Below are 27,244 nucleotides of genomic sequence, written 5' to 3' on the forward strand. Positions count from 1 at the left end.
GGTGCGGGTGTGCAGTAAACATCGCCCCTGGGGAGACAAAGGCGGCCGGGCGTGGTGCCGTCCACACCATCCCCTCGTGTGCCGTTGCCAGCAATCAGAAATTGCGAGCTCGCTAACAGCACTTGCCCGGGCTACACGGGGGATCTTTGTCTTTGTTAGGTAAACACCATCAACGGAGATTATTTACATGCCCTTTTAAAGGCTGTTGGGAGCAAGTGCTGTTAGCGAGCACCTATTAAGGTAGCCGTGGGGCACGGTGTTGTGGCCGGTGCTGATCACGATTTTACGACAACTTCGCTCATTTGCGCGGTTTGTGTTGAGCCGATGTGACTCTGCCACTGATCTTCTTGGTTCTTTCGGTAAAGTCACGTAGAAGGGAAATAATAAAATAATAAAAATAAAACATAATAAAATTATTTTCTCACGACGTTTCGGCCACAACGCAAGCAGCCGTCCTCAGGTGGAGAGCAGGTCTGTCGAGTAGACAGAGTCTGAATGAGTCTGAATGACTCTGTCTACTCGACAGACCTGCTCTCCACCTGAGGACGGCTGCTTGCGTTGTGGCCGAAACGTCGTGAGAAAATTATTTTATTTTGTTTTATTTTTATTATTTTATAATTTCCATTCTACGTTACTTTACCGAAGAACCAAGAAGATGAATCCCTGCAGTCACGAAAGCTTTAAATCGAAATTTAATTCTCACGTTTCGATTGCAACACAACCAATCATCATCAGGTGTGAAATCCAATTTTCTTGCTGTGGATTTCACACCTGACGATGATTGCTTGTGTTGCAGTCGAAACGTCGTGATAATTTTTATAATTTTTTATATTCATGTTATTTTATTGTTTCCCTTCTACGTGACTTTACCGAAAGAACCAAGAATATGAATCCCTGCAGTCACGAAAGCTTTAAATCAAAATCTGCCGGGTTGTTATTAGACGTGATACCGGGTACTCATTTCAGGCTGAGTCGACCTAGGGGGCGGGCATGGGTTGTGTGGGGGGGGGGAAGTTCTGTTAAACGAAAACTAAACTAATTATTTTTATTTCACCAGGGGTAAGTTCCCAATGAGCAGCTACGTAACTTTATTTTTTTAGAAGCGACACTGGCCATCACGAATCGTACCCCAACATCATCATCACCATCATCATCATCATCGTCGGCTACACAGGAAACAAGGACAAGTAATAGCTTACAGGCGTGGAAGAATTTTCGGTAATTATTAACGAGTCTCGATCACTCCACTGTCAGCAAAGTACAGCATAAAAAAACAAACACTGTTGTACTGTACTATGCCTCAACGTCTATGCTGCCCTCCTTTGCCAACCCGCAGCTAGCCAGCCGTGGTGAAGTATGGTCAAAACCCCCCTTCCCCCCCCCCCCATGATCCACATTGCGTGGGGAAGCTCTCATCCAGCAGTGGAGCAACAAAGCGGCTGTCTCTCTCTCTCTGGTACATTTTTATATCCCAGATTCATTGAACAACCTCAGTGGGTTCCAGTTGTTTAACTAAACAAAAACATTATTAAGGTGGGAGGCTTAATTCGCGGTGTCTTTGCGTTAGCGATAAACGTCGCCAGGAACGAGATCATTCACCTAATATTCAATGTCCAGTGTTCTCATTTACACTCCCAACGAAATCTACATTTGCCGTTCTCTTAAATTTTCCCCTTGAATTTAACTTTTGTACCTGCCACCCCAATGTATATTTATAGATATACTCACGTTATTCACTTTGTCGGTCATTTTTTTTTCATAAACACCCTTACATATAAAAAAAACTTTTATACAAGAGTGACTAAGTTATTCATTTACCCTGGGTGATAATTATTTTCTCGTGCCGTGTAATTAATCATTCCTCATTTCAGCGTAGGGGTAGGAGGAGAAGGGGTGGGCAGATTTGCCCCATTCCTCCGTCTTCAAATGGTCACTCAAATGTACCGCTCAGCGCCGTGAGCCGTGGCCACGTGAGTTCCATTCCGGACCACGGCCAATGCGAGTGGCGAATATTCGAACCAGTTCTGACCTCATGGGACCTCCTTTGCCAGTACCAAAATATACTAATAGGGGTTTTCCCCTTTTTTCTGGCAACAAAACTGACACCTTTTGCAAGGAATCATGCTTACATTAACCACAATACTTGCAGTCAAATGCAGAGTATTGTTTTTTGTTTGCATTTGACTGCAAGTATTGTGGTCAATGTAAGCATGATTCCTTGCAAAAGGTATCAGTTTTGTTGCCATAAAAAAGGGGAAAAACCCTGTTAGTACAGTTATGACCTGTCCGCCCCCACCCCCTGCTGCCCTCCCTCCACCACCTAGGTCAACTCAGCCTCAACAGGAGAACCTGGAGCGGTGCGTAACCATCAGCACTGGTCGAGGCAGACAAAGGCGGCCGGTCCTGCCCTACCCTGCCACTGCCCACACCCGAACTGTCACCGGCCAACGCAATGAAGTATAACAACAACTACAAAAACAACAACAACAACAACAAGTGGAGTAGTAGCAGTAATTATAATAATCTGCTGCCGTAGAGCAACGGCTTCGATTCTACATTGGGGTGGCTGAGCCATCTTCATCATCATCATCATCACATCATCCCTGGGGGGGCCGGTAAAATAGGTACTCCGTGGCTGATGCTTTCACCACTGGGTGATACGTCGGTCAGTACTTTGTCGTTGATGTCTCGTTGATGGACCTCGGTTAGGTACTGGTCCCTGTCATGAGAACGTGGACATTACGCAATAACTCAGAAGAGCCCAACTAGCGTGGGACGTGCACCAGCAAAAGACAAAGATCACCCGTATAGCCTTAACAGACCGTAGGGGGCAAGTGCTGTGAGCAAGGAGCAGCACCTATGAAGGCCGGCACGGCACACGAGTGGGTGGGTAGTCAGCACCACGCCCAGCCGCCTTTGTCTCCCCAGTAGCGATGTTTACAGACCGCAACAAGGTACTCATTTGAGGCTGAGTCGACCTAGGGGTGGTGGGGGGTGGGGACGCCCACCAGCAAGCCACCATCACCACCACCCAGCCACCATCTAGAATACGCCAGCGATGGGCGTCCGTGCGTGCGCGCGTGCGTGTGTGTAAGGGGGTGTCACATTTCGCGTGGGGTGTGCCTGCCTCAAAGCAAGCTGGCTCCCCCCTCCCAACAGCCGACGCAGACTCCGTAAAACCAGTCTGACCTGACACACACACAAGAGAAGCAGAACCCCCGCCTCGGCCTCCCACCACCACCACCACTCCGCTCACACACCACCCGTCTCCTCCTCTGAGCTGCCCCCCCCTCCTCCGCATTTATTTGCACGAGCAAAAAAAAACACGGCGGGTTAAATAGACTCGTGGCGTGAACTCGCCTCGCGCGATTACACAGCCCTCCTGTGGCACTTTCACACGCGCAGCCGGCTCGAATTGCCAACGTTTGCAGTTCGAAGCCGCATTTGCGATAACAATCGTGTCACCCAGCCACCGACTAACCCACGTAGCCATACAGCCAGCCACGGACTAACCCATCCACCTACCGACTAACCCCCCCAGCCAGCCACCCACCTACCGACTAACCCACTCACCTACCGACTAACCCACCTATCCAGCCAGCCATCCACTCACCAACTAACCCACCCACTCACCCAGCCACCCACCTACCGACTAACCCACCCACCCACCCAGCGACCCACCCAGCGACCCACCCACCGACTAACGCACCCGCTCACTCACCCACCCACCTACCGACTAACCCGCTCAGCCAGCCACCGACTAACCTATCCACCCACCCAGCCACCGACTAACCTACCCACTCACCCAGCCATCCACCCACCGACTTACCTCCGCATTGTAATTGCTTTGCTCTACTCGCGAATAAGATGCCCACGGTCCTAAATAAAACATGTTTTTTTTCAGTTTCAACTTCACATTTAACGCTGCACCCAAATGCCAAGAATGTCCTTCCTTGGGGGGGAACATATCTGGTGTAAGATGTTAAAGCGACAATGAAATAATATTTCATTTTAACAATGCCATTCATTTATCCAGGAAAGCGTCTCTGAGTCTCAAGACGTTTTTTTTCCAAGAGGGTGCTGCTACATTCTGTTCGCCGTCGTGCTGTGCTCACTTCCTGAAGAAGGTCCCGGCACCAGGGGGAGCGAAACGTCGGACATCGTGCACTTCTTTCGGAATGATGGCAGCGGCAGCAAGATGGCCAGGAGCTATGGGTCTATATATCTCTATGAGTCTCTACGTGTCTCTATGGGTTTCTATGTATCTCTATAGACCCATAGTTTGGGTTGCATGGCCACAAACGCACATGCTTCAAACCCTAAACCCCACACCGGCAGAGAGATACGTGGATGGACCTCTGTGTGCGCGCGTGTGTGTGTGTGTTTTAGGTCGACTCAGCCTCAAACGAGTACCCGGTGCGGTGTGTAAACTTCGCAACTCGGGAGACAAAGGCGGCCGGGCGTGGTGCTGCCCACCCACCCCCTCGCGCGCTGTGCCAGCCTTCATAGGTGCTATGATCTCTGGTTCTTTTGGTAAAGTCACGTAGGTATAAAATAAAAAAACAAATAAAAATAAAATAAATTATTGTACTTTTTTTATTTTATACCCACGTGACTTTACCGAAAAAACAAGAGATTGTGGATTCGAAAGCTTCGGATCTAGATGCACAGCTACTGCTGCTCGCTCACAGCACTTGCCCCACAAGTCTATGAAGGCTACACGAATCTATAATATCTGGTTATTTCGGTAAAGTCACTTAAGAATGAAATAAAATCAAAATGAAATAAATTATTGTATTTTTTTATTTTATACCCTGCGTGACTTTACCGAAAGAACCAGAGATTATTGATTCCTGCAGTCACGAAAGCTTCAAATCTAGATGCACAGCTACTGCTGCTCGCTCACAGCACTTGCCCCACAAGTCTATGAAGGCTACACGAATCTATGATCTTTGGTTATTTCGGTAAAGTCACTTAGGTATGAAATACAATAAAAATAAAATAAATTATTGTACTTTTTTCATTTTATACCCACGTGACTTTACCGAAAAAACAAGAGATTGTGGATTCGAAAGCTTCGGATCAAGATGCACAGCTGCTGCTGCCGCTCACAGCACTTGCCCCACAAGTCTATGAAGGCTACACGGGGGGTAGGGGGGGACGGACGAGGGAAGATCTTTGTCTCGTTTGTTTGCGACGATTAACAACTTACTACCGGTGCTCAGTCACTGCCCCGCCGAAATCCCCCCCAAATCATGTGCTTGATCCCCCGTGCCGTGTCGTTTGCCCTGTAGTGTTGTTTGCCTCTGGGATCAGGGCTCTTTGCGGCGGCTCGGGTAAAACGAAGTGCCCTGCTTCCGTTGGGTCAACAGCCCACGAAAGGCGAAGCCGCTCCACCCGGGGCGTGGTGGCTCCATCCGAGTCACGATCCGCGTGCACCCTGAACGCCTCGCCCGCCCGCCATACCTCGTAGAACACGCTAACAGCGTGTGTCACCAGCTGTATCGCTGGCTGTGTCACCGGCTGTGTCACCAGCTGTATCGCCAGCTGTGTCATCAGCTGCATCGCTGGTTGTGTCACCAGCTGTGTCACCAGCTGTATTGCTGGCTGTGTCACCAGCTGTATCACCAGCTGTATCACCAGCTGTGTCATCAGCTGCATCGCTGGTTGTGTCACCAGCTGTGTCACCAGCTGTATCGCTGGCTGTGTCACCAGCTGTGTCACCAGCCGTATCGCTGGCTGTTTCACAGTCAGTGACACACGCGGGGTGACCACACCTGAGTAAAACACACCGATGAAACAAGCGTACCCTCGAAACTCGCGCGAGAGACTTCCCTGGGTACACACACACACACGCGCGCGCGCGCGTCGGTGGCGACGGCGATGATGACGATGATGCATCGTAATCATTATAATCATTCGTGATCATCGCTAGACAGATCGCCAGCACGCGCCCGTCCTCTCGTGTCAGCGCCCTCTCGTGTGCACGAGGGCGTCACGGGGGCTGCTTCGTGACCACCACGCAGGACACATTGAGCAAATGTTTGCTCCGGTGTGCCAAAGCCATCCCCCACGTCCCCCACCCCTGAAAGAATGAACGCGGATTTGCACGAAGACGAGCAGCCAACGTTGTCGCACCGTTCGACAGCGAAGCTCGAGTTTCGATGTCCGTTCATTTGCCCAAATTGGAGTCGCGTGCGGAGGTTCTCCCGCCCCCCCACCCCCCCCGACCTCGATCTATGCGAATGGCTTCACCGCGACCTTATAAGGGATTGACGGCCAGGTGGCTAGGAGATGTTAACTAGCTCGCCTGGTGTACAGGAGGTCGTGGGTTCGATCCCGAACCCTGATGCCTGCTGCTGTATATTTGGAGTTTGCGTGTCTCTCTCTCTCATCATCATCACGGTGGCTAGGAGATGTTAACTATCTTACCTGGTATGCAGGAGGTCGTGGGTTCGATCCCGACCCTGACGCCTGCTGTATATTTGGAGTGTGCGTGTCTCTCTCACTCTCATCATCATCAAGGTGGCTAGGAGATGTTTACTCCCTCGCCTGGTCTCCAGGAGGTCGTGGGTTCGATCCCGACCCCTGATGCCTGCTGTATATTTGGAGTTTGCGTCTCTCTCTCATCATCATCACGGTAGCTAGGAGATGTTAACTATCTTACCTGGTATGCAGGAGATCGTGGGTTCGATTCCGACCCTGACGCCTGCTGTATATTTGCAGTTTGCGTGTCTCTCTCTCTCTCATCATCATCACGGTGGCTAGGAGATGTTGAATACCTCGCCTGGTATCCAGGAGGTCGTGGGTTCGATCCTGACCCTGACGCCTGCTGCTGTATATTTGGAGTTTGCGTGTCTCTCTCTCTCTCATCATCACGGTGGCTAGGAGATGTTGACTACCTCGCCTGGTCTGCAGGAGGTCGTGGGTTCGATCCCAATCCCCCCCCCCCCCCCAATTTTTTTAACATGCTTCAAATCGCTTTAAACTATTGTCATTGTAGTGCGTATCTAATGTGCCGCTGCACTCTGATGTTGTAGGAGAAACATTTATTAAAAAGTCAATTTAATTAAGTAGAACGTGTTGTCTATATTTATTCAAAGTTGCGCATTTTGATGTGACGTCACATTTCTCAAACGCCCCCCCCCCTCGTCACACATCGTCACAAATGTCTGACCCCCCCCCCTAGGTGCGTGACGTCATTTATGAACCGCCCCATACCTGTCAATCCCTTATCAGTGCCTAAATTCAGACCTTATTGGTAACCCTGTGCCCTTAGAAATCTCAACGTTCATCCTACAACGCCCCAGCACAAGGGAGAAACACAACAAATAGACACTCACCACTAGTACACTCACTACTACACTCACTACTACACTCACCACTAGTACACTCACCACTAGTACACTCACCACTAGTACACTCACCACTACACTCACTACTACACTCACTACTACACTCACCACTAGTACACTCACCACTAGTACACTCACCACTACTACACTCACTACTACACTCACTACTACACTCACCACTAGTACACTCACTACTACTACACTCACTACTACACTCACTACTACACTCACCACTAGTACACTCACCACTACTACACTCACTACTACACTCACTACTACACTCACCACTAGTACACTCACCACTACTACACTCACTACTACACTCACTACTACACTCACCACTAGTACACTCACCACTACTACACTCACTACTACACTCACTACTACACTCACTAGTACACTCACCACTAGTACACTCACCACTACTACACTCACCACTACTACACTCACTACTACACTCACTACTACACTCACCACTAGTACACTCACTACTACACTCACCACTAGTACACTCACTACTAGTACACTCACCACTACACTCACTACTACACTCACTACTACACTCACCACCACTACACTCACCACTACTACACTCGCCACTACACTCACCACTAGTACACTCACCACTAGTACACTCACTACTACACTCACTACTACACTCACCACTAGTACACTCACTAGTACACTCACCACTACTACACTCACTACTACACTCACTACTACACTCACCACTAGTACACTCACCACTAGTACACTCACCACTACACTCACCACTACACTCACTACTACACTCACCACCACTACACTCACCACTACTACACTCGCCACTACACTCACCACTAGTACACTCACTACTACACTCACCACTAGTACACTCACTACTACACTCACCACCACTACACTCACTACTACACTCACCACCACTACACTCACTACTACACTCACCACCACTACACTCACTACTACACTCACCACCACTACACTCACTACTACACTCACCACTACTACACTCACTACTACACTCACCACTACTACACTCACTACTACACTCACCACCACTACACTCACCACCACTACACTCACTACTACACTCACCACCACTACACTCACTACTACACTCACCACCACTACACTCACTACTACACTCACCACTACTACACTCACTACTACACTCACCACCACTACACTCACCACTAGTACACTCACTACTACACTCACCACTAGTACACTCACTACTACACTCACCACCACTACACTCACTACTACACTCACCACCACTACACTCACTACTACACTCACCACTACTACACTCACTACTACACTCACCACCACTACACTCACCACTAGTACACTCACTACTACACTCACCACTACTACACTCACCACTAGTACACTCACTACTACACTCACCACCACTACACTCACCACTAGCACACTCACCACCACTACACTCACCACCACTACACTCACCACTAGTACACTCACTACTACACTCACCACTAGTAGACTCACTACTACACTCACCACCACTACACTCACTACTAGTACACTCACCACTACACTCACCACCACTACACTCACCACTAGTACATTCACTACTACACTCACCACCACTACACTCACCACTAGCACACTCACCACCACTACACTCACCACCACTACACTCACCACTAGTACACTCACTACTACACTCACCACTATTACACTCACTACTACACTCACCACCACTACACTCACCACTAGCACACTCACCACCACTACACTCACCACTAGTACACTCACTACTACACTCACCACCACTACACTCACCACTAGTACACTCACTACTACACTCACCAACACTACACTCACTACTAGTACACTCACTACTACACTCACCACCACTACACTCACCACTAGCACACTCACCACCACTACACTCACCACTAGTACACTCACCACTACTACACTCACTACTACACTCACCACCACTACACTCACCACTATTACACTCACTACTACACTCACCACCACTACACTCACCACTAGCACACTCACCACTAGCACACTCACCACCACTACACTCACCACCACTACACTCACCACTACTACACTCACCACTACTACACTCACCGCTAGTACACTCACCACTAGCACACTCACCACTAGTACACTCACCACTAGTACACTCACCACTAGTACACTCATCACTAGTACACTCACCACCAGTACACTCACCACTAGCACACTCACCACTAGTACACTCACCACTAGTACACTCACCACCACTACACTCACCACCACTACACTCACCACTAGCACACTCACCACCACTACACTCACTAGCAGTAAACTCACCACCACTACACTCACCACTACTACACTCACCACCACTACACTCACCACTAGCACACTCACCACCACTACACTCACCACCAGTACACTCACCACTACTACACTCACCACTACTACACTCACCGCTAGTACACTCACCACTAGCACACTCACCACTACTACACTCACCACTAGTACACTCACCACTACTACACTCATCACTAGTACACTCACCACCAGTACACTCACCACTACTACACTCACCACCACTACACTCACCACCACTACACTCACCACTAGCACACTCACCACCACTACACTCACTAGCAGTAAACTCACCACCACTACACTCACCACTACTACACTCACCACCACTACACTCACCACTAACACACTCACCACCACTACACTCACCACCAGTACACTCACCACTACTACACTCACCACTACTACACTCACCACTAGTACACTCATCACTAGCACACTCACCACTACTACACTCACCACTACTACACTCATCACTAGTACACTCACCGCTAGTACACTCACCACTAGCACACTCACCACTACTACACTCACCACTAGTACACTCATCACTAGTACACTCACCACTACTACACTCACCACTACTACACTCACCGCTAGTACACTCACCACTAGCACACTCACCACTACTACACTCACCGCTAGTACACTCACCACTAGCACACTCACCACTACTACACTCACCGCTAGCACACTCACCACCAGTACACTCACCACTGCTACACTCACCACTACTACACTCACCACTAGTACACTCACCACATTGAAACGGCTCTACGCCGTATGGACCTGAAAACGCAATCTCCCCGTACAAGAATTGGGGGTAAGCGGTGACGGGTTGACACGGTATGGAATTCAGTTCAAGTTCATTGATTAGGTGTAGCCCTGTGAGCCATTCGGCTCTTGAATCGGGTGCAACCGCAACAAACAAAAAAACAAAAACATGAACAAAAAAACGTCTTAAAGTGACTATGTGACTAAGTGCAAACAGAAAATCCTAGAAAAGACAGCAAAATATTGCAGAAAAAAATAGTCGCGAAAAGTCAGCAAAATGTCGAGGTCGCTTTTATTGGGCACACATTTTTTGTCATTGTTTTTTTTTTATCAGTACCAATACTACTAATCTTCGTAAGCGTCACCACACGGTCGCGTGGTGGAGGGGCTCGGGCGAGAAATGATATTGGCACAAACGCGACCAGTTGACCTCACACAAAGCCAAACGTGGATCAGGCGACCGTCCCAGGTGCTATAGGCTTCGTGGGCAGTAGAGGGACCGTGCCGTAAAATCCATTGTCCGACTTTCTCTCCACCTTCACCAACCCGTAGCTGACCAGCTGTCTTCAGGTGAAGAATGAGACACTGCCAAGCTTGGAGCTTATATATAAGCTGAGTTGGAGGTGGAAGAAGAAGAGCGCCTTAACAAAAGAATGTGCATATCAAGAGGAATTTAGCATATTCATGGGAAATGCGTAGGAGGTGGGCGGGAGGGTTTCAAAGTCATATTACTTCCCTTCTACCCTTCTACGTGACTTTACCGAAAGAACCAAGAAGATGAATCCCTGCAGTCACGAAAGCTTTAAATCGAAATATGGTCAAACAGAGCAGGGGTCGGTGGGTGGGAGATCCTCATCCAGCTGTGGATTGACAAGCACTGGCTGAGCTGTAAAACAATATCACGTGCACCTAGCCTGGCACAAACGCCGTGGTGACGTCACCCCCCCCCCTCTCCTCCTCCTCCCCGTAAGTAGCCAATGGGCGCTTCGCGTATTGGAAACGTGTCCATGTAGGGGCAAGGCGAGGTTCAAGGTGTGCCGTGACATGACGTCACACGACACGCTCACTCTCACCCGGTGACGTCACCTATTCAGCAGAAATTGGCTTCTTGTGCGTGTGTCTGTGTGTGTGTCTACGTGTGTGTGTCTGCGTGTGTGTGTCTACGTGTGTTCGTGTGTGTGCGTGTGTGCGTGTGTGTGTGTCTGCGTGTGTGTGTGTCTACGTGTGTTCGTGTGTGTGCGTGTGTGTGTGTGTCTGCGTGTGTGTGTGTGTGCGTGTGTGCGTGTGTGTGTGTCTACGTGTGTTCGTGTGTGTGCGTGTGTGTGTGTGTCTGCGTGTGTGTGTGTGTGCGTGTGTGCGTGTGTGTGTGTCTACGTGTGTTCGTGTGTGTGCGTGTGTGTGTGTGTGCGTGTGTGTGTGTGTGCGTGTGTGCGTGTGTGTGTGTGTCTGCGTGGTTGTGTGTCTGCGTGTATGCGTGTGTGCGTGTGTGTCTGCGTGTGTGTCTGCGTGTGTGTGTCTGCGTGTGTGTCTGCGTGTGTGTGTCTGTGTGTGTGTCTACGTGTGTGTGTCTGCGTGTTTGTGTCTACGTCAGAGGTGTGGACTCGAGTCATGTGACTTGGACTCGAGTCAGACTCGAGTCATGAATTTGATGACTTGCGACTCGACTTGGACTTGCATAACAATGACTTTGTCCCACCTCTGAGATGTGGACTCGAGTCATGTGACTTGGACTCGAGTCAGACTCGAGTCATGAATTTGATGACTTGCGACTCGACTTGGACTTGCATAACAATGACTTTGTCCCACCTATGAGATGTGGACTCGAGTCATGTGACTTGGACTCGAGTCAGACTCGAGTCATGAATTTGATGACTTGCGACTCGACTTGGACTTGCATAACAATGACTTTGTCCCACCTATGGTCTACGTGTGTTCGTGTGTGTGCGTGTGTGCGTGTGTGTGTGTCTGCGTGTATGCGTGTGTATACGTGTGTGCGTGTGTGTGTCTGCGTGTGTGTCTGCGTGTGTGTGTCTGCGTGTGTGTCTGTATCGCCTCAAATGAGCACCTGGTGCGGTGAGTAAACATCGCCGCTGGGGAGACAAAGGCGGCCGGGCGTGGTGCTGGCCACCCACCCCCTTCGTGTGCCGTGCCGGCCTTCATAGGTGCTCGCTAACAGCACTTGCCCCAACAGTCTGTTACAGGCTATACGGGGGATCTTTGTCTTTGAATACGAGACGGCGGTGATGGGTCACTTAAACACATTCCTGCGGAGGGAGCTGGTAGGAACGTCGGGTTGCTCGGTCAATGGCCAGGGTCAACGGCGGCGTGGTGTATTCCGCAAATATGCCCGACTGTGAGGGCGGGCATAAGCCGGCGTGAGTAGGTTAGACGTTGAGTTTTATAAGGGCACCACGGGGTGAGCAGCCCCTCCCCACCCAGCCCCACCCCTCCCACCCAGCCCCACCCTCCCCACCCAGCCCCTCCCCACCCAGCCCCACCCCTCCCACCCCCCACCCAGCCCCACCCTCCCCACCCAGCCCCACCCCACCCCTCCCAGCCCCTCCCCACCTTCCCCTCTCCACCCAGCCTGACCGCTCCCATTTTTGGATGCACGACGGACGGACGGACACAATAATCCCCTGTGGGCTGGTGGAACCAGGTGGTTCCTACCAGTGTAAATATCCGTCACTAAGCGGCACCTTAAAGAGCCAAGCACGCGAACTCTGCTAGCCGCAGCTTTGCCCCCCCCCCCTCAAACCACCCCCCCCCCTGATCACGCCATAAAACTGTCGAGTGGCATCCACGTTCCGTTGTGTTGCCGTCGTGTTCCTGTGATGTTCCTTGACGACGCATAATGAGTTTGCACGGACGCAAAATGTTTCGCTTTGAACAGAAAAGAAGAGCGAGCGTCTATAATTATCTACCCTTCCCCCCCTCCTCTCTCTCTCTGTCTCTGTCCTGTGTGTGTGTGCAATTACCCCGCTGTTCATATTTACAGAAGCATCAACGACACCTCTCTCTCTCCGTGTCTGTATCTCTGACAAATTGGGGACGCGCCCGTACCACGGAAGAAACAACAACAACGACAATAAAACATCCTCCCCCCTCCCCTACATGGTCATACTTCACTCGTACGTGGCCGAGGGTCGTTGTTGATTTAATTCACCACCACCCCCCCCACATCGCGACAGGCACCTTCGCGGACGATGTCACATTTACTTCAAGCGCACTTTAAACGTCGCCCTTTATTTGAATTGAGACTATAAACGGGTGGTTCTTAAACCTTTACCCGCAGCCTTGCACCCTCCCCCCCACACCCCTCGCGTTCTCAATCGTAAAAAAATAAAATGTGTACAATGTTAATAAATGCATAGGCTTTGATGAAACAAAGTAAGTTTTATTCATGCTCTTGGTTCTTTCGGTAAAGTCATGTAGATAGAAAACAAAAAACAACCCAAAAATAAATAAATACATCATTTTTATTACAATTTTTTTAAATAAAAATAATTTGTAAAAAAATTTACCCACAACACATTCCTGCGGAGGGAGTTGGTAGGAACGTCGGGTTGCTCGGTCAATGGCCAGGGTCAACGGCGGCGTGGTGTATTCCGCAAATATGCCCGACTGTGAGGGCGGGCACAAGCCGGCGTGAGTAGGTTAAACGTTGAGTTTTATAAGGGCACCACGGGGTGACCAGCCCCTCCCCACCCAGGCCCACCCTCCCACCCCCCACCCAGCCCCACCCTCCCCACCCAGCCCCTCCCCACCGTCCCCACCCAGCCCCTCGCCAGCCTCCCCACCCAGCCCCTCCCCACCCAGCCCCTCCCCACCCTCCCTGCCCCACCCAGCCCCACCCTCCCCACCCAGCCCCTCCCTGCACGACGGACACAATAATCCCCTGTGGGCTGGTGTAACCAGGAGGTTCCTACCAGTATAATCCATCGAGCTATCTAAATGTCTTCCTGAAAACTAATTTCTTTAAAAATGCCCTCTGTCCCCACCATAGCGTTGGTGGTTTACCGCTGCTGGATCTGTCTCAGTGCCGGATTATCCTAGTAGCACAAGTAGCTACATATGTAGTGGCTACTACATGTGTAGTAGTAGCTACTACTACACATGTAGCAGCTACTACACGTGTAGTAGCTACGGGCCCCGCACTTGCAAGGGCCCCGCGCAAAATGCTTTCAAGCTATCAATTCAAGGTTCAGTGATTCTGCACTTGCTCTATTACTATAGTACTATACCGCCTTCGACTTTTATGAACGACCGGGTGTTTAAGGTTTGCGATGTGTCGTTATTATCTGGCTGTATAGCAAATGAAAAAATACAATTAATGTACTATGCAAGTAAAAAAATGTGTGTTTTAATATTTACGTGTTTTTATTTTTTTGTTTTTTTTTGTATTTAGGGCCTCTTTACAACATCACATGCTACAGGCCTCGCACTCAGCTTAATCCGGCACTGCTCCGTCTGATTTCCGCTGCTTCCCGTACGCGGCGGCACATTTTGACTCTCGCACGAAATGCGCTTCACAAATGTAAGCTATGTCTTGCATTTGATGTGCCGTTGTCTCGTGCGAAATTAGCATTGGTTCGTGGCGACGCGTAGCATTCATTCCAGTGCGTTTGCGTGGCTGAAGGTGCAGCCCCTGAAATTCCCATTGCTCACGGCACTGCAGGCGGATGAGGCCTCTACTGGAGAGACACTGGGGGGTTTTCAGGCCTCCTCCTTCACGCTGTTCAGATGTCTTGGACGTATGTTGAACTTCTTTCGCGCCGTACGTAGCCAACCGTGCTAATTGGAGGTGTGGGGAAAGACAACATACTATGGGTCTCTGTGTGAGTCTATGAGTCTCTGTGAGTCTGTGTTTCTGTGTGAGTCTATGGATCTGTGTGAGTCTGTGGGTTTATGTGTATGGATCCCTGTGTGGGTCTATGGATCTCTGCGTGAGTCTATGTATGTGTGTTGAACTTCTTTCGCACCGTACGTAGCCAAGCGTGCTAATCGGAGGTGCGGGGGAAGGAAAGCGTGATGGGAGCACCCACATTGCGAGCTCTATCCAGCGCTGCCCACTGGGGTAATTGGTTACTTTGCGATTGATCTTTAGAGACACCTATTGGCAGACGTGCTCAATAGACGACGTTTCTGAAATCATCATCGTCATGCCACTACCACCGCCATCATCATCATCACTATCATTATTACTATCATCACCATCATCGCCACCACCACCATCATCATCATGCCACCACCACCACCATCATTATCATTCCACCACCATCATCATCATCATCATGCCACCACCACCACCATCATCATGCCACCACCACCACCACCATCATCATGCCACCACCATCATCATCATCATCATCATGCCACCACCACCACCATCATCATCATGCCACCACCACCACCACCACCACCATCATCATCATGCCACCACCACCACCATCATCATCATGCCACTACCACCACCACCACCATCATCATCATCATCATGCCACCACCACCATCATCATCATCATGCCACCACCACCACCATCATCATCATGCCACCACCACCACCATCATCATCATGCCACCACCACCACCACCATCATCATCATCATGCCACCACCACCATCATCATCATGCCACCACCACCACCATCATCATCATGCCACCACCACCACCATCATCATCATGCCACCACCACCACCACCACCATCATCATCACCATCATCCTTATCACTATCATCATCACCACCACCATCATCATCACTATCATCACCACCACTATTACTTTCATTATCACTATCATCACCATCATCGCCACCACCATCATCATTATCACTATCATCACCACCAGCATCATCATTATCACCACCATCATCATCATTATTACTATCATCACCATCATCGCCACCACCATCATCATTATCACTATCATCATCACCACCATCATCATCACTATCAATACCACAGCATTATCATCACCACCACCATCATCACCATCGCCACCACCATCATCGCCAACAATAATCATCGCGATATTGCAAATGAGTTGAGCTTCTACGGATTTCTTTTCTAACGCCAACCCCAGTGGGGAGGTGCAGGGGTGGACAACTCACTCACACACACATCACTTCTACAGAAATAAGTTGACAATCTCGACGATGATTTTAAAAGTGCTTAGCTCCAGTGGCTTCCTAATATATCAGCAGAGACATATCGACGCCGGCAAAGATCCAGACACTCATAAATAAAACCACACAGATGCCCACAGAGACCCACAGAGACCAACACTCATGTGTACGCTGAACTTCTTTCGCACCGTACGTAGCCAACCGTGCTGATCGGGAGGTCCGGGGGACAGGACAACAAACTGAACACACAGAAACGCAGTTGTAAAGAAATGCGTTTGCATGACGCATCAGCAGCTTCACGAAACGTGCCCAAGCATAACCACCGCTGTTACCATGCCGATCGAACATTTGATATGGGGAGGGAAGGGGGGGGGCATAGGATGGGGAAGTGTGTGTGGGGGGGGGATCACTCGAAGCACACTACGTGCCCAATGCCTTACATGGCGAGGTAACCTTATTGTTTATTTTGAATGTGATACGGACGGTGCAAACAGGTAAACACGTCGTGGTAGTAGTTAGTAGTCGTCGTCATCATAATAACGCGGACCCCATGGTTACATTGAGGGCTTCTCGCGATGGCTCTGGGGTGGGGGTGGAGGGAAATGTCTCGAATTTACCTTTAGAATTGTTGGTGTCGTTTTATATCGCGGTGGCTAGGAGATGTTAACTACCTCGCCTGGTATGCAGGAGGTCATGGGTTCGATCCCGACCCTGACGTCTGCTGTGTATTTGGAGTTTGCGTGTCTCTCTCATCATCATCATCACGGTGGCTAGGAGATGTTAACTACCTCGCCTGGTCTACAGGAGGTCATGGGTTCGATCCCGACCCTGACGTCTGCTGTGTATTTGGAGTTTGCGTGTCTCTCTCATCATCATCACGGTGGCTAGGAGATGTTAACTACCTCGCCTGGTATGCAGGAGGTCATGGGTTCGATCCCGACCCTGACGCCTGCTGCTGTATATTTGGAGTTTGCGTGTCTCTCTCTCCCCGTGGCCGCGTGGATTTTCTCTCCGGTTTTTCCCTCTACATTTAAGAATGAACATCACGCGTTTAGAGTATTTGGCCGCTATAAATTTCCACACGATGATGACGATGATGATAAACCCCTTCGCTGAGCTATCATTTGTGACCAGGTCGCCTCTGAAAAAGAACTACAAAGCTCAGTGGGCCTTGCCTGGTAAAATAAAAAAATAGTTTGAATAAGATAAGGGTCCGTCCATAAATGACGTCACGCGATTTTGGACGATTTTTTGACCCCCCCCCCCCCTCTTCGTCACACGACGTCACAAAAAGTCAGACCCCCCCCCCCTCTCAAATATGACGTCACAAAGCTATGCCCCCCCCCCCCCCCAAAATAAAACATGCTTCAAATCGCTTTAAACTATTGTCATTGTAGTGCGTATTTAATGTGGCGCTGCACTCTGATGTTGTAGAAGAAAACATTTATTAAAAAGTCTATTTAATTAAGCAGAACGTGTTGTCTATATTTATTTAAAGTTGCGCGTTTTGACGTGACGTCACATTTCTCACCCCCCCCCCCCCACCATCGTCACACATCGTCACAAATGTCTGACTCCCCCCACCCCCCAGGTGCGTGACGTCATTTAATCCACACAGAATACAATGAGTATCGGATTACGCTACTCCGTATCGTATTGTCGATGGATCGCATCGAAACACGCCTCTCATCCAGCAACGTGGAGGCAGCAGCAGCAGGAGCAGCGAGGATTGGTGGATCACACACAGATGGGCTGCTAAACTCCCTTCCCGTGGGCGAAGAAGAGGTGCAGTACCCCGCTTGGCCAGGAGATGGTGCTACAGCAAAGCGTGGACTAATCTCCCATCTGATAATTGTTTTTTTTACCCTTTTATCTGGCAAACAAAACTGACACCTTTTTGCAAGGAATCATGCTTACATTAACCACAATACTTGCAGTCAAATGCAAACAAAAAACAATACTCTGATAAAGTATGCATTGTCTTTGAAACTGATTGGTCCACACCAGAGACAGCTTTCTTTAGAGCCTAGTCTCATACGGTGTTCGACCAGATGACGCCAAAAGGCGCACAGTTCAAAGACAACGCACTACCAGAGTAATGAGAGCTCGGGGAAAAACCCCTATTAGTATATTTTGGTACTGGCAAAGGAGGTCCCATGATGCATCTTGTTGTTGTTGTTGACGACGATGCCGATGTCGTTTGACACCCCGCGTGGCGTGTCGAGTGACTTGCCGCCGGATTCAAGTAATCGCGTATAGGCCTTCAGCCGAGGACACGAGCCTATCCTGGATTACTTGAAAGCGGCGGGGCAGTCGTCGTGGTTTGGGGCGGTGGGTCGATGGAAAACGTCGACAGCGACCTTCGCCCGTTATAACGCGGGACGAGCCGCCCGTTATAACGCGGTTTGTGAGCAGTCGATGACAAACTAATTTCTTGAGCTCCGTGGCTTAGCGGTACAGTGATACAGTGATGCGGAAAGGTACAGTGACGCGCAATGATACAGTGACGCGCAATGATACAGTGACGCGCAATGATACAGTGACGCGCAATGATACAGTAACACGCAACTACGACTCAAAAATTGTAAATGTTGTGGTTTCACGCTTCAACACACCGGGTGGGCTAAAGCAGTGAACTATTTGCCTTTTGTCAACGTGACACTTTTTTTTGCTGATTGGCCGTGTCGGGTGGTGGAGGGTTACGACACATTTATAAATAACGCGATCCAACACCCAAAACACGTTGATTATGAATAATATTGGTCGCGAAAGCCTCACACGTGTTAAACTCTAATGTACCTTGCGCGTGAGTTGTGCCAGACGCTCTGGCTGAGCAGCCTCACTGCGCTGCAGTGACGAATGTGGTGACGCTTGCCCGACTTTGCCATCCGTCCGTCCTAACCTCGACACCATCCATGGGTCTCAACTCAATCCCTGTCGCTCCTTTCCTTCCCTCTCTTCTTTACCCGTGTCTCCGCCGACCTCCCTTCCTTCTGCTCCTCCACCTCCTCCCTTCCTTTCAGCATCCGCCAACCCTGCAAACACCACTACCACCGCAACCTTCGCCACCACAGCCAACGCCACCACCACCACTACCACCGCAACCTTCGCTACCACAGCCAACGCCACCACCACCACTACCACCGCAACCTTCGCCACCACTGCCAACGCCACCACCACCACTACCACCGCAACCTTCGCCACCACTGCCACCACCACCACTACCACCGCAACCTTCGCCACCACTGCCAACGCCACCACCACCACTACCACCGCAACCTTCGCCACCACTGCCACCACCACCACTACCACCGCAACCTTCGCCACCACTGCCAACGCCACCACCACCACTACCACCGCAACCTTCGCCACCCCTGCCAACGCCACCACCACCACCACCACCGCAACCTTCGCCACCACTGCCAACGCCACCACCACCACTACCACCACAACCTTCGCCACCCCTGCCAACGCCACCACCACCACTACCACCGCAACCTTCGCCACCACTGCCACCACCACCACTACCACCGCAACCTTCGCCACCACTGCCAACGCCACCACTACCACTGCAACCTTCGCCACCACTGCCAACGCCACCACCACCACTACCACCGCAACCTTCGCCACCACTGCCAACGCCACCACCACCACTACCACCGCAACCTTCGCCACCGCTGCCAACGCCACCACCACCACTACCACCGCAACCTTCGCCACCACTGCCAACGCCACCACCACCACTACCACCACCGCAACCTTCGCCACCGCTGCCAACGCCACCACCACCACTACCACCGCAACCTTCGCCACCACTGCCAACGCCACCACCACCACTACCACCACCGCAACCTTCGCCACCGCTGCCAACGCCACCACCACCACTACCACCGCAACCTTCGCCACCACTGCCAACGCCACCACCACCACTACCACCGCAACCTTCGCCACCGCTGCCAACGCCACCACCACCACTACCACCGCAACCTTCGCCACCACTGCCAACGCCACCACCACCACTACCACCGCAACCTTCGCCACCACTGCCAACGCCACCACCACCACTACCACCGTCGCCACCGCCCAGCTGCTTGGAGCAATCACAGCAGGAGCCTTAAAGCGGCCCTGTCCGCAGGAATCTTGTAAACACCCTCATGCTGGCATGAATGACTAAGAGAACACGGTGAAGCAGTCTCCAAAAATACCTAAAAATATTTATGTGCCACACACATCCACTCACTCACTCACCCACTCGCACTCCCACCCAACCACTCACCCACCCACTCACCCACCCATCCATCCACTCACCCACCCACTCACCCACCCACCCACTCACTCACCCACCCATCCATCCACTCACCCACCCATTCACCCTCCCACCCAACTCACCCACTCATCCACTCGCCCTCCCACCCAACCACTCACTCATCCATCCACCCACTGATCCTCCCACTCACTCACCCACTAACCCACCCACTCATCCACCCACTCACCCACTAACCCACCCACTCACCCACTAACCCACTCACTAACTCACTCACCCACTAACTCACCCACTAACCCACCTACTCACCCACTAACCCACCCACTCACCCACTAACCCACCCACTCACCCACTAACCCACCTCGGCCGTGCCTCCACAACATCACGTGGCCGGCAAGAGAGAGGCGCCACTAAACAACTGCCGGCTGCAGCAAAACAAATCAAAACAACTTTCACGTGGCTTGCACTGCGAGACAAAGCTCCCCCGTGTAGCCTTAACAGACTGTTGGGGCAAGTGCTGTTAGCCAGTAGCACTTAATAAGACCGGCGCGGCACACGACCGCCTTTGTCTCCCCAGTGGCGATGTGTACACATCGCACCATGTACTCATTTGAGGTTGAGTCGACCTAGGGGAGGCCCCGGACCGGTTCAGATCATCGTCACTGGCGTTGGTGTTGGCTGCTCCACCGCTCCGCAAGCACACACGAACCCACGCTGCCGTTGAACTATTGGCCCAAAAAAACGACTTAATCGGTACCAACCGGGGATGGCAAATGCTACCAATGATTTCCTTGAAGCAGTTCTTCTCCAGATCTCAACTATGTATGACCGCAAGTGGCTTGTGGTAGCGGCTACATTTCAGAAAATGTGAAAATGTTATCATTGGACAGGGGCTGCTCCCCCCCCCCCCCCCGAATATAATTTCTTGCAAAGTTCAAAGTTCATTTATTAGGTATGGCGCTCTTCTTCGCACCTCCCCCCCTCCAGCCCAGCTTAAATATACGCTCCTAGCTTGGTGGTGTTTCATTCTTCACCTGAGGACGGCTGCTTGCGTTGTGGCCGAAACGTCGTGAGAATTATATTATTTTATTACGTTTTGTTTTTTTATTATTTTATTACTTCCCGTCTACGTGACTTTACCGAAAGAACCAAGAAGAGGTATAGCCCTGTGAGCCATTCGGCTCTTGAATCGGATGCAACCGCAACAAACAAAAAAACAAAAACATGAACAAAAAACATCTTAAAGTGAATATGTGACTGAGTGCAAACAGAAAATCCAAGAAAAGACAGCAAACTATTGCAGAAAAAATCAGCGTACACCAACCCTGTGCAAATATCCCAGTGGGATGCAAGTCAAACAACAACAACAACCACAAGACAACTTAGATTAAGGCCATCAGTACCAGGGCTCATGCCAACCCAGCGACACTTCAGGGTTGGCTGCCAACTCGGGGAAAGGGATCACCTCGTGCGAGACGTAAGGGAAGGGAGGGGGCAGCACAGCAAGTCCACCATGATGACGATGACGCAGCTTGGGAAGCCGAATGGAGTTCACACGTCGTGAGAGACGCGATGACGCAGAAGATGCCCTGGCTTTTCGATCTCCACCCTGAAGCTCATGGACCACGACACCCTGAGCCGCATTGTGCACGGCACGAAGCGTGGCAGCAGCAGCAGCTGCTGATGCGGACACTCGACGATGATGACGATGATGATGGTGATGATGATGGTGATGACGACGATGATGGTGATGACGACGATGATGACGACGGTGATGATGACGACGATGACGACGATGATGGTGATGATGATGATGACGACGACGATGATGATGATGACGACAATGATGATGACGACGACGATGATGACGATGATGACGATGACGAACGATGATGACGATGATGATGGTGATGACGATAATGATGGTGATGACGATGATGATGGTGATGACGATGATGATGGTGATGACGATGATGATGACGACGATGATGATGATGACGACGACGATGATGATGATGACGATGACGACGATGACGATGATGACAATGATGATGATAACGATTATGATGACGATGATGACGACAACGACGACGACGATGAAGATGATGCACAAATGGGAAATTACAAACTCACCGTGCAGTATGCGGCGTGGGGCAGAGAACGACTCAACGGGCGGGTCACCCGCACGGAGCCGCAAGAGGAGGAGACATCAACATCGTCAGGGCAGCGATGATTCACCCCACATCGCTGCTATCAACATCTACCAAGAGCACAGAGATCTATCGACTCGCATAGAGACCCACAGACTCGCACAGAGACCCATAGACTCGCATAGAGACCCACAGACTCGCATAGAGACCCACAGACTCGCACAGAGACACATAGACTCACATAGAGACCCACAGACTCGCATAGAGACCCACAGACTCGCACAGAGACACATAGACTCACAGAGACCCATAGACTCACATAGAGACACGTATACTCACATAGAGACACATAGACTCACATAGAGACCCATAGACTCACACAGAGACCCATAGACTCACACTGAGACCCATAGACTCACATAGAGACACATATACTCACATAGAGACACATAGACTCACACAGAGACCCATAGACTCACACAGAGACCCATAGACTCACAATGAGACCCATAGACTCACACAGAGACCCATAGAATCACACAGAGACCCATAGACTCACACAGAGACCCATAGACTCACAAAGACCCATAAACTCACACAGAGACCCATAGACTCACACAGAGACTCATAGACTCACAGAGACCCATAAACTCACACAGAGACCCATAGACTCACACAGAGACTCATAGACTCACACAGAGACCCATAGACTCACAGAGACCCATAAACTCACACAGAGACCCATAGACTCACACAGAAACTCATAGACTCACAGAGACCCATAGACTCACACAGAGACACATAGATTGACACAGAGACCCATAGACTCGCACAGAGACCCATAGACTCGCACAGAGACCCAGACTCGCATAGAGACCCATATACTCACAGAGACCCATAGACTCACATAGAGACACATATACTCACATAGAGACACATAGACTCACACAGAGACCCATAGACTCACACAGAGACCCATAGACTCACACTTAGACCCATAGACTCACACTGAGACTCATAGACTCACACAGAGACCCATAGACTCACACTGAGACCCATAGACTCACACAGAGACACATAGACTCACATAGAGACACATAGACTCACACAGAGACACATAGACTCACACAGAGACACACAGACTCACACAGAGACCCATAGACTCACACAGAGACCCATAGATTCACACAGAGACCCATAGACTCACACAGAGACCCACAGACTCACACAGAGACCCACAGACTCAGACAGAGACCCACAGACTCGCACACAGACCCAGACTCACACAGAGACCCATAGCCTCGCACAGAGACCCATAGACTCGCACAGAGACCCACAGACTCACACAGAGACCCATAGACTCACACAGAGACCCAAACTCACACTAAGACCCAGACTCACACTGAGACCCATAGACTCACACTGAGACCCATAGACTCACATAGAGACCCATAGACTCACACAGACACCCACAGACTCACACAGAGACCCACAAACTCACACTGAGACCCATAGACTCACATAGAGACCCATAGACTCACACAGAGACCCATAGAATCACATAGAGACCCATAGACTCACACTGACACCCATAGACTCACATAGAGACCCATCGACTCACATAGAGACACAGACTCACAGGGAGACCCATTGACTCGCACTGAGACCCATAGACTCACACTGAGACCCATAGACTCACACAGAGACCCATAGACTCACACAGAGACCCATAGACTCATGCCAGAGACCCATAGACTCACACAGACACCCACAGACTCACGCCAGAGACCCATAGACTCACACAGACACCCACAGACTCACGCCAGAGACCCATAGACTCACACAGAGACCCATAGACTCACACAGAGACTCATAGACTCACACAGAGACCCATAGACTCACACAGAGACCAATAGACTCACACAGAGACCCATAGACTCACACAGAGACCCACAGACTCACACAGAGACCCACAGACTCACACAGAGACCCATAGACTCACACAGAGACCCACAGACTCACACAGAGACCCACAGACTCACACAGAGACCCACAGACTCACACAGAGACCCAGACTCACACAGATACCCACAGACTCACGCCAGAGACCCACAGACTCACACAGAGACCCACAGACTCACACAGAGACCCAGACTCACACAGATACCCACAGACTCACGCCAGAGACCCACAGACTCACACAGAGACCCACAGACTCACGCCAGAGACCCACGGACTCACACAGAGACCCACAGACTCACGCCAGAGACCCATAGACTCACACAGAGACCCACATACTCATATAGAGACCCACAGACTCACGCCAGAGACCCATAGACTCACACAGAGACCCACATACTCATATAGAGACCCATAGACTCACACAGAGACCCAAACTCACACTAAGACCCAGACTCACACTGAGACCCATAGACTCACACTGAGACCCATAGGCTCACATAGAGACCCATAGACTCACACAGAGACCCACAGACTCACATAGAGACCCACAAACTCACACTGAGACCCATAGACTCACATAGAGACCCATAGACTCTCACAGAGACCCATAGACTCACATAGAGACCCATAGACTCACACTGACACCCATAGACTCACATAAAGACCCATCGACTCACACAGAGACACAGACTCACAGGGAAACCCATTTACTCACACTGAGACCCATAGACTCACACTGAGACCCATAGACTCACACAGAGACAAATAGACTCACACAGAGACCCATAGACTCACGCCAGAGACCCATAGACTCACACAGACACCCACAGACTCACGCCAGAGACCCATAGACTCACACAGACACCCACAGACTCACGCCAGAGACCCATAGACTCACACAGAGACCCATAGACTCACACAGAGACTCATAGACTCACACAGAGACCCATAGACTCACACAGAGACCCATAGACTCACACAGAGACTCATAGACTCACACAGAGACCCACAGACTCACACAGAGACCCACAGACTCACACAGAGACCCACAGACTCACACAGAGACCCAGACTCACACAGAGACCCACAGACTCACACAGAGACCCACAGACTCACACAGAGACCCACAGACTCACACAGAGACCCATAGACTCACACAGAGACCCACAGACTCACACAGAGACCCACAGACTCACACAGAGACCCACAGACTCACACAGAGACCCACAGACTCACACAGAGACCCAGACTCACACAGATACCCACAGACTCACGCCAGAGACCCACAGACTCACACAGAGACCCACAGACTCACACAGAGACCCAGACTCACACAGAGACCCACAGACTCACGCCAGAGACCCACAGACTCACACAGATACCCACAGACTCACGCCAGAGACCCACAGACTCACACAGAGACCCACAGACTCACGCCAGAGACCCACAGACTCACGCCAGAGACCCATAGACTCACACAGAGACCCACATACTCATATAGAGACCCACAGACTCACGCCAGAGACCCATAGACTCACATAGGGACCCACATATTCATATAGAGACCCACAGACTCACGCCAGAGACCCATAGACTTACACAGAGACCCACAGACTCACACAGAGACCCATAGACTCACACTGACACCCATAGTCTCACACAGAGACCCATCGACTCACACAGAGACCCAGACTCACACAGAGACCCAGACTCACACAGATACCCATAGACTCACACAGAGACCCACAGACTCACACAGAGACCCATAGACTCACACAGAGACCCATAGACTCACACAGAGACCCATAGACTCACACTGACACCCATAGACTCACATAGAGACCCATCGACTCACACAGGGACACAGACTCACAGGGAGACCCAATGACTCACATAGAGACCCATCGACTCACACAGAGACACAGACTCACAGGGAGACCCAATTACTCACACAGAGACCCATAGACTCACACAGAGACCCACATACTCATATAGAGACCCACAGACTCACACAGAGACCCACAGACTCACACAGAGACCCACAGACTCACACAGAGACCCACAGACTCACACAGAGACCCACAGACTCACACAGAGACCCACAGACTCACACAGAGACCCACAGACTCACACAGAGACCCACAGACTCACACAGAGACCCAGAGACTCACACAGAGACCATAGACTCACACAGAGACCCATAGACTCACGCAGAGACCCACAGACTCACACAGAGACCCACAGACTCACACAGAG

The 27,244-nt window shown here is 50.7% G+C and overlaps 1 protein-coding gene across 1 annotated transcript in view; it reads right to left on the reverse strand.

Annotated features, from left to right (window-relative positions):
- The window catches only part of LOC144951446 (villin-1-like), a 66,244-nt gene extending 43,045 nt beyond the window's left edge, over positions 1 to 23,199 (reverse strand). Inside the window, 1 exon segment of the mRNA XM_078881713.1 lies at positions 23,010 to 23,199. The gene's annotated coding sequence lies outside the window, so the exon portion shown is untranslated.
- Positions 23,200 to 27,244: the final 4,045 nt, after the last annotated feature.

Source organism: Lampetra fluviatilis, chromosome 62 (assembly GCF_964198595.1).
Source record: "Lampetra fluviatilis chromosome 62, kcLamFluv1.1, whole genome shotgun sequence".
Lineage (NCBI taxonomy): Eukaryota > Metazoa > Chordata > Hyperoartia > Petromyzontiformes > Petromyzontidae > Lampetra > Lampetra fluviatilis.